The 12,126-nt window shown below is 40.4% G+C and overlaps 1 protein-coding gene across 1 annotated transcript in view; it reads right to left on the bottom strand.

The window, feature by feature from the left end:
• Nucleotides 1-10,615, bottom strand: part of SLX4IP (SLX4 interacting protein) — a 262,836-nt gene extending 252,221 nt beyond the window's left edge. Inside the window, exon 1 of the mRNA XM_089307317.1 lies at nucleotides 10,495-10,615. The gene's annotated coding sequence lies outside the window, so the exon portion shown is untranslated. The remainder of the gene's footprint in view (nucleotides 1-10,494) is intronic.
• Nucleotides 10,616-12,126: the final 1,511 nt, after the last annotated feature.

Below are 12,126 nucleotides of genomic sequence, written 5' to 3'. Positions count from 1 at the left end.
AACAGTAAAAGGTGGCACACATGTTTGGGTCCCTGTACCATTATGGGAGACATAGAAGCAGCTCTTGGGGGCCGGTGCTGTGGCTCACTTGGTTAATCCTCCACTGCAGCGCTGGCATCTCATATGAGCGCCGGTTCTAGTCCCAGTTGCTCCTCTTCCAGTCCAGCTCTCTGCTGTGGCCCGGCAGGGCAATGGAGGATAACCCAAGTGCTTGGGCTCCTGCACCCACATGGGAGACCAGGAAGAAGCACCTGGCTCCTGGCTGCGGATTGGTGCAGCACCGGCCGTTGCAGCCATTCGGGGAATGAACCAATGGAAGGAAGACCTTTCTCTCTGTCTCTCTCTCTCACTGTCTATAACACTACCTGTCAAAAAAAAAAAAAAAAAAAAAAGCAGCTCTTGGCTCTGGGCCTCAGCCCAGCACATCCCAGTCTGTCGTGGACATTCAGGGAGTGAACCAGTAGATGGAAGAACTCTGGCTCTGTCTATCTCTAACTCTGCCTTTCAAATAAATACATCTTTAAAAAAATTCTGACATTTAAAGACACCACATATAACATATACTTACCACCTAGCTTAAGTAACATAATTTTACTTTTATATTTGAAACCTCTGTGTTGTCTTCCCCACTTACAATCCCCTCCCCTTAGCAAGAAGCACAGTCTTGAGTTTGATGATTGAATTTTCTGTTTTTATTTTTATATATTTTTAAGCAATATTTAGCACTTTGTGCATTTTTTAAATATTTACTTAAATGGTAATACACTATATGAAACCCATGGCAATTTTCTGTATTTAGTCAACATTATATTTGTGAGATTCATCTCATTGATGCTTCTAACTATAGATAACTTCTTTTACCAGTTGTATACCATTACATTATGGCTATCCATCACTTCTCGGCCTTTTGGCTAAGATCAAGTGTACATTATGGTTACCGTCTTGTAGCCATACAAGATACTTGTCTGTTCAACATTAGATATTGTCTATTGTTTCCCAGTGTTATTTTAATTAATATAAGGATTCCTATTGTTCCATATTCTTGCCAACATCGGCATTGTTCAATTTGTAAATTGCATGAATATTCTAGTTAGTTTCATTCAAGTGTTTATGTAAATTTGAACTTGAAACAATCAAATCTAGAATTTGGAACTAAATTACAGTTCCTATGTATATTAGAGACCAGCAATGTTTTCTGTAAAAGGCCACATAGTAAACATCATAAGCTTTGTGGGTCATAAAATCTTTTTTTTTAAGGATTTATTTATTTATTTGAAAAACAGAGGTACACAGAGAAGGAGAGACAGAGAGAGATCTTCCATCCACTGGCTCACTCCCTCAATGGCCACATTGGCCTGTTGGGCCAAGCTGAAGCCAGGAGCTTCTTCCAGGTCTCTGACTTGGGTACAGGAACCCAAGTACTTGGGCCATCTTCCACTGCTTTCCAGGTGCATTAGCAGAGAGCTGGATGGGAAGTGGAGCAGCCGGTACTTGAACAGGTGCCCAAATAGGGTGCCGACACTAGGTGGAGGCTTAACTTTCTACACCACAGCACTGGCTCCAGGTCATGAAATCTCTATTGAAACTACTTAGCTCTGCTGCTGCAGTGTGATAGCAGCCATGGACAGTACATAAATCAACAGGCACAGTAGCATTGCCATCAAACTTTAGAAAGTCAAGAGGCTATGGCTGGCACTGTGGCTTAGCTGGTAAAGCTGCTGCCTGCAGTGTCGGCATCCCATATGGGCACCGGTTCGAGTCTCTACTGCTCCACTTCCAATCTAGCTCTCTGCTGTGGCCTGAGAAAGCAGTGGAGGATGACCCAAGTCCTTGGACCCCTGCACCCATATAGGAGACCAGGAAGAAGCTCCTGGCTCCTGGCTTTGGATTGGCCCAGCTCCAGCCATTGTGGCCAATTGGGTAGTGGACCAGTGGATGGAAGGCCTCCCTCTCCCTCTCTCTCTCTCTGCCTCTCTTTCTCTCTCTGTGTAACTCTTTCAAATAAATAAATCTTAAAAAAAAGAGGATACATTCAAACCATAGTTTCCTCATACTGAGTTAGAGTAAATAACATTAACTGCTATAATTTATTATTTTCAAATCTCAGTGATTAACAAAATAAAGATTTCTTTCTCATGCAAACTATAGAACTTGGTATTTGGCTCCTGGGATGGTCCCTTTTGAGCAGTGATTCAGTCAGCTGTGCCTGTTTCATGTGTGCTGTAATACATGCTTTTGTGGAAAGAGACTGCACACCTGCTATATGACCAATCCACATCACTTCTATCCATATTCCATTGATCAGAGCCCAGTCACATGGCTTCAACTTTAGGCCAAAGGTGGCTGGAAAATGTTGTCTCGTGTGCCAGGAAAAAGGAGTAAGATCAACGAGCATTGAGCCAGTCTTTAACACAATGTCATAAAGTTAAATATTATTATTTCATGTTTTTTTTTCCACCTAAAACATCAGAATTGTCAGGCTTGTCACCTGAAGAATTTGAAAATCAAGGATGGTCCTTATTTACACGATTCTCACTTCTGTTGGGTTCTTTGTTCACTTTCATCTGAGAGATTTTCTCTTCTCTTTTTTATAACATAGTCACTAGACTTGCTGAGGCCTTTCTTTTTAAAGATTTATTTTATTACTTAGCTACACAGAGATGGAGAGAAAGAAAGAGAAACAGCCTCCATCTGCTGTCTCACTCTCAAATAGCCACAACAACTGAGGCTAGATCAGGAAGAAGCCAGGGACTCCATGTAGGTAGCAGAGGTCCAGGTACTTGGTCCATCTCCTGCTGCTTTCCCAAGGAGATGGATTGGAAATGGAGCAGCTGGGACTTGAACTGGCACTCATATGAATGGAAGACCTCTCTCTCTCTCTTCCTCTCTCTCTGCCTCTCCTTCTCTCTGTGTGTAACTCTTTCAAATAAATAAATTTTTAAAAATAATTTGAGATTTTATTTTTCGTTACTAAAAAGACTGAAGCAAATCAGATGACTAAGTGCCACAGATATATGTGAATATCTTCCATCAATTAATTGTTTCATCCTTGTCTACATTCCAGTTCAAGAAAAGAATTTCTGAAATAAAGCTGGTACGAATAGTTTTTCCTTCACTATAGACATATTGGTTGGGTTTTGTACTTTTTAACACAACAAGACTCACCCATGCTGTCTAAATTAAGCAGATGCCAGATGATTTGATTTCAAATTTCTGAGGCTTTTTAGGTATTTACATTTTTCTAAATGAAATATCCAGGATGGTCACCTACCTTTCTAGGGATGATGTATACTTTGGAATTAGAATAGCCAGGAGTACATTTATTCTTCACTAAAACTAATTTCTACACATGCATTTGTTTCCCAGGTTTGCACATATAGTTTATTTGTTCTATGGATCTATTTTATTTTGACCATGGAAGTCTTCTTCTTTATAAAGTGGAAGTGGAAAAGACTACATAAACTATACATTTTTTGTTTCCTTTGCTTTTTTATAGTTACACATTATGCTTCTGCTTTGCAATGAAATGAATATCACTAACTTAGAACCCAAGAGCCTTATCAAGACATATCACAAAATTTTTAGTATTGTGAAATATAAATGAATCAGATGGAAATTTGAGGGAAATAAAAAAATCAAATATTTGGGATGTCTACAGTATTGTTCTTAAGATATAAGTTTTCTTTTTTCCTAAGAATCACTCCACTGTTTATTGTAAGCAGTTGCTGGTAATAGTGTAGGCTTTTAGAGGATGGCAGCTCAGTTGCAATTGTGATATATCTGGTATAATTTTAGGAACATACCAAGGAGTTATTATCATCCTCATTTTATTAAAGATGAAACTAAGGTCCAGAGTCCTATCCATCATCACATGGCTAGTAAACACAATAGAAACAAGACTCAAATGCAAGTTTTCTATTTAAGTTTTTGGTGACACTTTCTCTGCACCAAACTTGCCTCTATTAGAATGGCACTCAACTACAGAAGAGTGTGTGTACAGTTGATGGCAATAATGCCTGTATTGGCTTTCCCCCCCTCTACAAATTGCCAGAATGTTATAAAACTTGATCCTTCACAAAGCAATTTCATACCCTGTATCCCTCTATGGAATCTCTGCTCATAAAAATTGTTACTGTTGATTCGGAATTCCCATTGTCTGGGAAGAAGAGTTATGTTTTATTCAATTAGGAATGAGAAATGAACTATCGATCAAACAATACGAAATGGAACATTACTTGAGGGAGTGAAAAATATGATGGGCTTTCTGAGAGATGATCTGGCCTCTGTTCAAGTCCTAAATACAGTAAATACAGAAAACAGACTCAGACTATCATGGAAACCATCCATGGACTTGATAGAAGAATGTTGATTCTTGAAAAGTTCACTGAATTGTTTCTTTCGGGCAGAGCACCTGTTGTGTGCTAGTTTTTAGAAGCGATTTTGTTATTAAAAATTGTTTAATCTTTCTGGAGTTTAGTTTTGTCATCTGTAGAATAAATAAAGCCTGTTCTTATCACTTCTTGAGATTGTGGAGGTCAAATGCAAAGATTTCCATTAATATCAACTCTTGCACTATTCCCACCACCCTCTCTGAGCAGACCCAAACTTCTTGAGTAAGGGATGGAGGCTGCTGCAGGTGATGTGACCTTAAGTCATCCTTTCCAGGAGAGAATAAGCCTGACACTTGCTAGCTTTAGGCTCCTTCAGGAAGCAATGACAATAGAACAAGCCAGCCATGTGGATATGCTGTAACTTGAGTTATCATAGACTACCTTTGACCAAGATCAAGGAGAGAAATACCAGTTAGATCCAGACACTCCAACAAGTTAGATTTAACTCTTCCATAAATAAGAATGCTTTCCTTCACTTTATCCTTTATAACCTAAGTCCCAAGGTGAACCTACAGAGACCATCATTACCTCCACCTCTAATTACTGTTTGTTTCATTGAGTTTTTTTTTTTTTTTTTTTTTTTTTTGGTCCTCAGCAGATGAGGGCAGGCAAGTCATCATGAAGGAATCCAAGTGAGTATGTGTTCAGGCTTTGTGGGACTCTGCCCTTTTGGGTCACATTCCAACTCTGTTTTTGGCTCAATTCACTTTTGTGCTTTCAAGAAGTAAATTTGTGCTTTTCTCCTCTTATCCATTTCTCTGTAAGGTCTCGGTGAATGTATATTCCTACGAGTTCATTGACTTCACACATTGCATTTACACATTGATCTCAATATCTTTCCCTCCTTTGATATAATAAACTCCCTGACAGACCTGCAGAACCTACTCACAGTGAAAAGACCATGAATAAACATGAGACCCTTTATAAACTTGATACTGCTATTGTTAGATTTGTATTGATCATTTCAAACTTAAAGTGTTAGCAAGAGTGAACGAACAGTGTAGAACCAAATCTTATTTTTCTTTTTCCAGGTTCTTGTTCCTATAGCTCTGTATCTTTCAGTGTCCTTCCATCTTCCCAACAAAGGTTTAGATTCTATCAACCTTGGAATTGCAACTTGCCTGGAAACACTACCTTAATATCCCAAGTCTGGAGTCATTATTTATTGGCAGTTATTATCTGTAGAATCCATTTATAAATTTATTCAAGAACTGCTTTGCAATATTACTTTGCTTGCTCTCTTGACCACTTATTTATCTTTCGTTCAGGGCATTGTAACGTTAATGTCATTTCTTCCTGCCTAGAATTTTAAGCTCCTTGAGAATAATTGTTGATTGTACTTCTAGGTGATCCCATCCTAGTCAGGCCACTTTAGGAGACCCTCTAGGAATGATTGCTTTTATTTTTTGTTTTTCACGTTGGTGGAACATAAATACTTCTGCCTTTTTTTTTTCAAAGGAAATTAAATCAAGTTAGGACTTCTTTTCTAACACTTCGACATGAAACATTTGAAGATTTACTTCTTTTAAAGTAAAACAACCTTTGGTACAGCCATTCAGAACCCACTTGTGATGCCCACAGCCTTTATCAGAAGGTGTCCTGTCTTGGTTCCTGACTCTAGCTTCTTGCTAATGAGCACCCTGGGCGGCAGCAGGTGACAGCTCAGGGACTTGGGTCCTGGCCATCCTTAAAGGAGACTGACAGTGAATTTCCAACTCCCAGATTCAGCCTGGACTAGTCCCTTCTGCTGAAGGAATTTAGGGAGTAAACCAGTGAATGGGAACTCTGTCTCTGCCTCCTTTTGTGTGTGTCTGTCTTCAAATAAATAAAAGAAATAAAGAAAAAGGCTAACAGAGAAAATTTGTTATGAGGTGGAGGAGTTTTCCACAGTTGAGAATAGCTAACATCAGTGAGCACTGCTTATGTATCATGCTATGATACTAAAATGTTAGAACTTTGTTCTTAGTTCCTGGCACAGAATGTCAGAAGCCTCTGGAATTACCTCAGTGATAGAAGTATCTTTTCTTAATCATAATGAATCCCCTTCCATTATTCCTGAATTTATGCTGAGGTATTGAGTTAGAGCAGTATCCCTATATAGCTTCAAGATGTAGGCTGCTGCCCAGAAAAACCAACCACGTGATTGCAGGTTGGAACTTCAGGTCCCATCCCCTGTTAGCACAGGAAGGGAGGGTGGCTAGAGATTCAAGTTCAGTTATGTGGTTAATGATTTCATCAGCCTAGGAGGGAGGCAGATGCCGGCTCTGGGGACAGCAGCTCTTATGCTCAGGACCTTTCCAGTCTTGCCACCTTATGTGTTTCTCCATCTGAAGATTCATTTGTATCTTTCATCTAAGTTTTAAATATTGTAAAAATTAATTTCCCCAAAAGGCAGAGAAAGAGAGAAGAAGGAAAGACAGATGGATTCTATTTGCTGCATTGTTCTTCAGATTCTCCTAACAGCCAAGTCAAAGCCCAGAACTGAGAACTCAATTCGAGCCTCCCATACAGGTGGCAGGACACACATCAGCTTCTTCCCAGGGTGTATGTTAGCAGGAAGCTGGAATTGGAAGTGAAGTTGGGACTCTAACTTAGGCAGTTCGATATGGGGTGCAGGTTGCCAACTTCTATTTGTGTCTTTTATGAGAAAAAGGTTAAATTTATTGCTTTTTGGAATACTGTGAGATGTACTTATGAATTATTGAACCTGGGCTTTCAGGCAGTCTCCAATTTGCAGTCTGCTGGGCAGAGCTATGCATGGCTTGAGAATATCCAAGACTTACAGCTGGCATCTGGAATGGTGGCAATCTTATAGGATTAACCCTTCCAGCTCTGGTAACTCTAAATAGTTAATGTCAGAATGGAACTGAATTGTGGGACACCCAGTTGGTACTAGAGATTTGGTGTGGGAACATACCTGCCTAGGGCTAAGTACTTTCTGTATGTTTTCTCATATTTAACTTATGAAGAAAGTATTGTTATCATTATCCTTTTATATGAATCAGGAAGTTGAAACACAAAGAAGGTGATTTCTCCCAAATCAGGAGCTTGGTTTCTTGACCTCAAAGTCCAATGATCTGACTTATAATGTTATATGAAGGTACTTCAAGTTCATAGAAAAAAACCCCAGAATTAAAAGATTTTTATTTCGTGCAAAAAATTGAAATCCATGCATACTATTTACTATGCATTTTCTGTGAATTTTTTGAAGACACCCCCTCCATGTGCATGATTTTGAAATTTTTTTGCACCTAAATAAATTTATCTTTTAATTTTCACAAACTTTTAGAAGTACCCTTGTACTATTCCTTAGTCTGCAAAATCTCACGAGCTAAGGAAAGCCCAGGTAAAAAGACAGGAAAAATCCTAATGAGGAAATAATAGTGTATGGGACATCTCTTTAAATCACACATGACCCCTCTGGCCCACCTCTTACCCCCCCTCTTACCACAGCAACCAGTTCAGGACATGCCTTGGCCAGTTTTGGAGAGATATACTGCACTCAGAACAGCCACAGGCCGTTTGTGGAATACCCTTAGGAACCACTCAGTATCTACACATGGGTATTCCTGATGAGTGAAGGTATGGACCACTGACTAATGATGGATGGAAGGCAATGGGTGGGTAAATGTTTCCCTCTTTTGTCACTAAGCTATTGTTCACAAGACTTTTCAGAAAGTCTTATGACTTCAAACACTAGTTATCACGTACTGGTGGCTCACTCAAGTACATTCTTGTTTTTTCCCTTCTTATTCCGATGCCCTCTTTCATCTCGTTTCTACTCTGGAATTATTTCCAGAATGAACTCTATTTTTTCAGTCTCTGCTGAGAGAAAATACCAGGCTAAGATTTCAGCTGGAGTGATACTACCTTAATGACACAGTGGCACAGTGGGATAAATGAGCTCTTGCTGAATTAATGTTCCCGTACAACCCCTGATTTATGGTGAAAGAAAATATGTTGAAACTAATTAAAATTGATTCACATCATGGAATCTTTTGAAAGGAATGACCTTGAACTAATAACATCTGAAATGAATGATAGGGCAACTGAAATATTAACATCAATGAAGTCTGTTCATTAGCAGTTATAAAAAATTAATGTGAGGATATTTCTGAGCAGATAAGATATCCTTTTACATGAGTTTCAAATTTATTTTATTATGGAGGGATTTAGAATAAAGAAACCTTTGATTTGGTATTATCTGAATAATGAAAGCCGGTGGCCATATCGTACTGATGTTTTTATTCTCATCCTTTGGTGCCTGGAATGTAACAGATACTTCTCAAAGTGTGTTGAATGAATAGAATCCTTAAAATTTTTAAATTGGTGATTTTACCAGTTTATATTGTGGCCACCAAAAGATATATATATATATCCAAGTTTCAGTTCTGGGTACTTAAGAATATCATCTTATTTGAACAGGTGGTCATCATGGCCGAAAATGCTATATCTAATGTCCTTACAAGAAGAGAAGAAACAGATATGGAGCCAAGCCATGTGAAGGTAGAATCAGAGATTAGAGTTATGAAGCTGAGCCCAGGGATTCCTGGGACCCTCAAATAATGGAAGGGGCAAGGAAAATTCTCCCCTAAAGGCTTTGGAAGGAGGGTAGCCCTGTCGACATTCTGATTTCGTACACCTGGCCTCCAGAACTGTGAGAATGCATTCCTCTTGTTTTAAGCCATGTCATTTGTTATGGCAGGCCTGGAAAACTCCTATAGAGGCATTAAAAGAGAATAAAACACATGACAAAAGCTTCAGATGGAGCCCAGCCCCAGCTATTGTGGCCATTTGGGGGAGTGAACCAGTAGATGGAGAACCTCTCTCTCGCTCTCACTCCCCCCTCCCTTCCCCCTCTCACTCCCCCCTCCCTTCCCCCTCTCCCTCTCCCTCTCCCTCTCCCTCTCCCTCTCCCTCTCCCTCTCCCTCTCCCTCTCCCTCTCCCTCTCTCTCTCCCTCTCTCTCTCCCTCTCTCTCTCCCTCTCTCTCTCTCTCTCCCAAGACATGGGAAAAAAGAGCTTTTCCTTTTGGAATATCCTATAGCATTTGACAAAGTTGATCTCAAAGACTTCGTTGAAAGTCAGACTCTCTGGTCTGTTGTAGACAATAACCTGAATTTTCTTATACCAGACAGCTGTTACAATTTCATAGCGGGGCGGCAGTGGGTGGGGGGGAGTTGGGGGTGGGGTGGGGGGGTGTCAGGAAAATATTTCAGGAGGAATCAAACTCATGAGTAAAAGCAAATTAACCAACAGATACCAGATGTTCTTTTCCTCAGTTCCCTTTCTCTCTGTCTCTCTCTCTCTGTCTCTATCTGTCTCTGTCTCTGTGTCTCTCTATCTCTATCTCTCTGTCTCTCTCTCACACACACACACAGACACACACTTTCCAATTTTATTTAACTTTCCTAAAGTACTCCAAATGGAATTTTTCACTGTTTTCTTTACCTTGTCAATTATGATCATGTTCAACTTTTAAAACTCTTTGTAGAGGCCAATGTTGTGGTGTAGCAGGTAAAGCTGCTGTCTACGATGCCAGCATTCCATATGGGCACTGATTTGTGTCCCAGCTGCTCCATTTCCGATCAAGTTCCCTGCTAATGCACATGGGAAAGCAGCTGATAATGGCCCAAATGCTTAGGCCCCTGCATCCACGTGAGAGATCCAGAAGAAGCTCCTGACTTCAGTCTGGCCCAACCCCGGGCTGATACGGCCATCTGGGGAGTGAATCAATGGACTGAAGATCTCTCTCCCTCTCTCTGTAACTGTGCCTTTCAAATAAAAATAAATCTTTTATGAAACCCCATTCCTTTGAGTAATTAAGAATATGAATAAGCACAAGACATTTCTCTTCTAAAAATATTGATGGTTGATATTTCTTTAAGAATATAATTTCAGCTTTGCTCTTATTACTATGAATCTATAATCCTGTAAAATTAGATTCGTAAAACTGAGCTGAAAGTAGTTATTATCAGATGAAGAATCATTAGAAGTTGAGCCAGATAATTGTATTGCCCGAGTAGAGAGCCATTTACTTCTTGTTTTAATCCATAACAACACAGACTGGGTAACTTAAAATGACCAGAAATCTGCCGACTTACGTTTCTAGAGGCTGGGAAGTCCGACAGCAGCCTGCTGGCATCTGTTGAGGGCCTTTTTGCTGCGCTGAAACATAGCAGAAGCCATCACACAACAGAAAGGAAAGAGAGACAGAGAGGGTCGAACTCACCCTTTTCTGCCAGCATGAATCCCACGTGATGACAGAGTCTTCAACATCCAATTATCTCTTAAAGGTTCCATCTCTTAGCACTGTTACGATGGCAGTTAACTTCCAACATGAGTTTTGGAGGGGAAAACATTCAGACCAACCCATTCTGTACCTGGAGAGGTGCTGGAAAGTTCACAGTCCCTCTCTCCCCACAACGAGTCCCTCACCGTCCTGTTGAAACGTCTCTGATTCCTAAGGTTAGAGTCATTTCTTTTGTGTTTCTACAACACTTAATCCTAAATGAACACAGGGAAGAGATTGTCAGAAAACAAAGCAAACAAAAAAACACAGAGCAGGGAATTCCAGCATGACGAAATCAGCGAGTTACCCTTTCTCTTTTGCATCTTGAAAACTACAAAATCTTCATGGAGAATGAAACAACAGACCCATAGATTCTATCTTCAGTGAAAGTAGGAGACAAACAGGATCTATAAACTTTAAAAAAGCAACAGGGAGGGGCATCAGCAAAGGGAAGAATAAAACCACCTGTGGTTGGCAGATGCAGAGAGGAACTTAACAGGAAAGAGACTGCGAACAATTTAGCAATGTGCAAGATGTAAAACCAAGGATCAAATGTAAAGTTTTTAGCAAATAACATGGTATGGGCACCAGGCAATCGCCATGAACCCTTCACTGGGTCTCTCCCCTCTGCCAGAATCAACCCTTTGGTGCCTGGCTGATCCTGGGGGCTCTAGCAGGAGGAGCTGGGATGATGGGGCTAATCTAAGGCTTCTAAAGCTAATTGCCTCAGGGCCATGGCTAGTTACCAATTAGTACTTAAACATGAGGCTGTCTTAACAAGCTATGAGTGCCAGCTGAAACTCAGCACTGGCTATAACCTAGACAAAACTTCATCAAAATTTACTTCTTTGAATTGTTATTTTAAAGATTTATTTATTCATTTGAAAGTCAGAGTTACACAGAAAGAGGAGAGGGAGGGAGGGAGGGAGGGAGGGAGGAAGGGAGAGAGAGAGAGAGAGAGAGAGAGAGAGAGAGAGAGACTTCCATCCACTGGTTCACTCCCCAGTTGGCCACAACAGCCAGAGCTGCACTGATCTGAAGCCAAGAGCCAGGAGCCAGCAGCTTCTTCCGGGTCTCCCACGTGGGTAGAGGGACCCATGGACTTGAGCCATCTTCCACTGCTTTCCCAGGCCATAGCAAAGAGCTGGATTGGAAGTGGAGCAGCTAAGACTTGAACCAGCACCCATATGGGATGCTGGCACTGCAGGTGGCAGCTTTACCTGCTATGCCACAGCACCAGCCCCATGAATTGGGTTTAAAATGGCATTTTGCTGACTCTCACTTTGCAAATGGGGACTAGAAAGTCTATAAAATCTATGACATTCAAATGACTGCAATTCACACTTTCCTGTTTAGGAGATAGACCCTCTGAAGAGTTAATATGGGCTGGATTAATCTAGATTTGTGTTTCAAAACTCTTGTTTACATAAATTTCTAAACATTA

Source organism: Oryctolagus cuniculus, chromosome 11 (genome assembly GCF_051225735.1).
Source record: "Oryctolagus cuniculus isolate XC-2025 breed Fujian yellow rabbit chromosome 11, ASM5122573v1, whole genome shotgun sequence".
Classification (NCBI taxonomy): Eukaryota; Metazoa; Chordata; class Mammalia; order Lagomorpha; family Leporidae; genus Oryctolagus; species Oryctolagus cuniculus.
The sequence above is the reverse complement of the archived record's forward strand: the minus strand, read 5'-3'. Positions and strand labels throughout refer to the sequence as shown.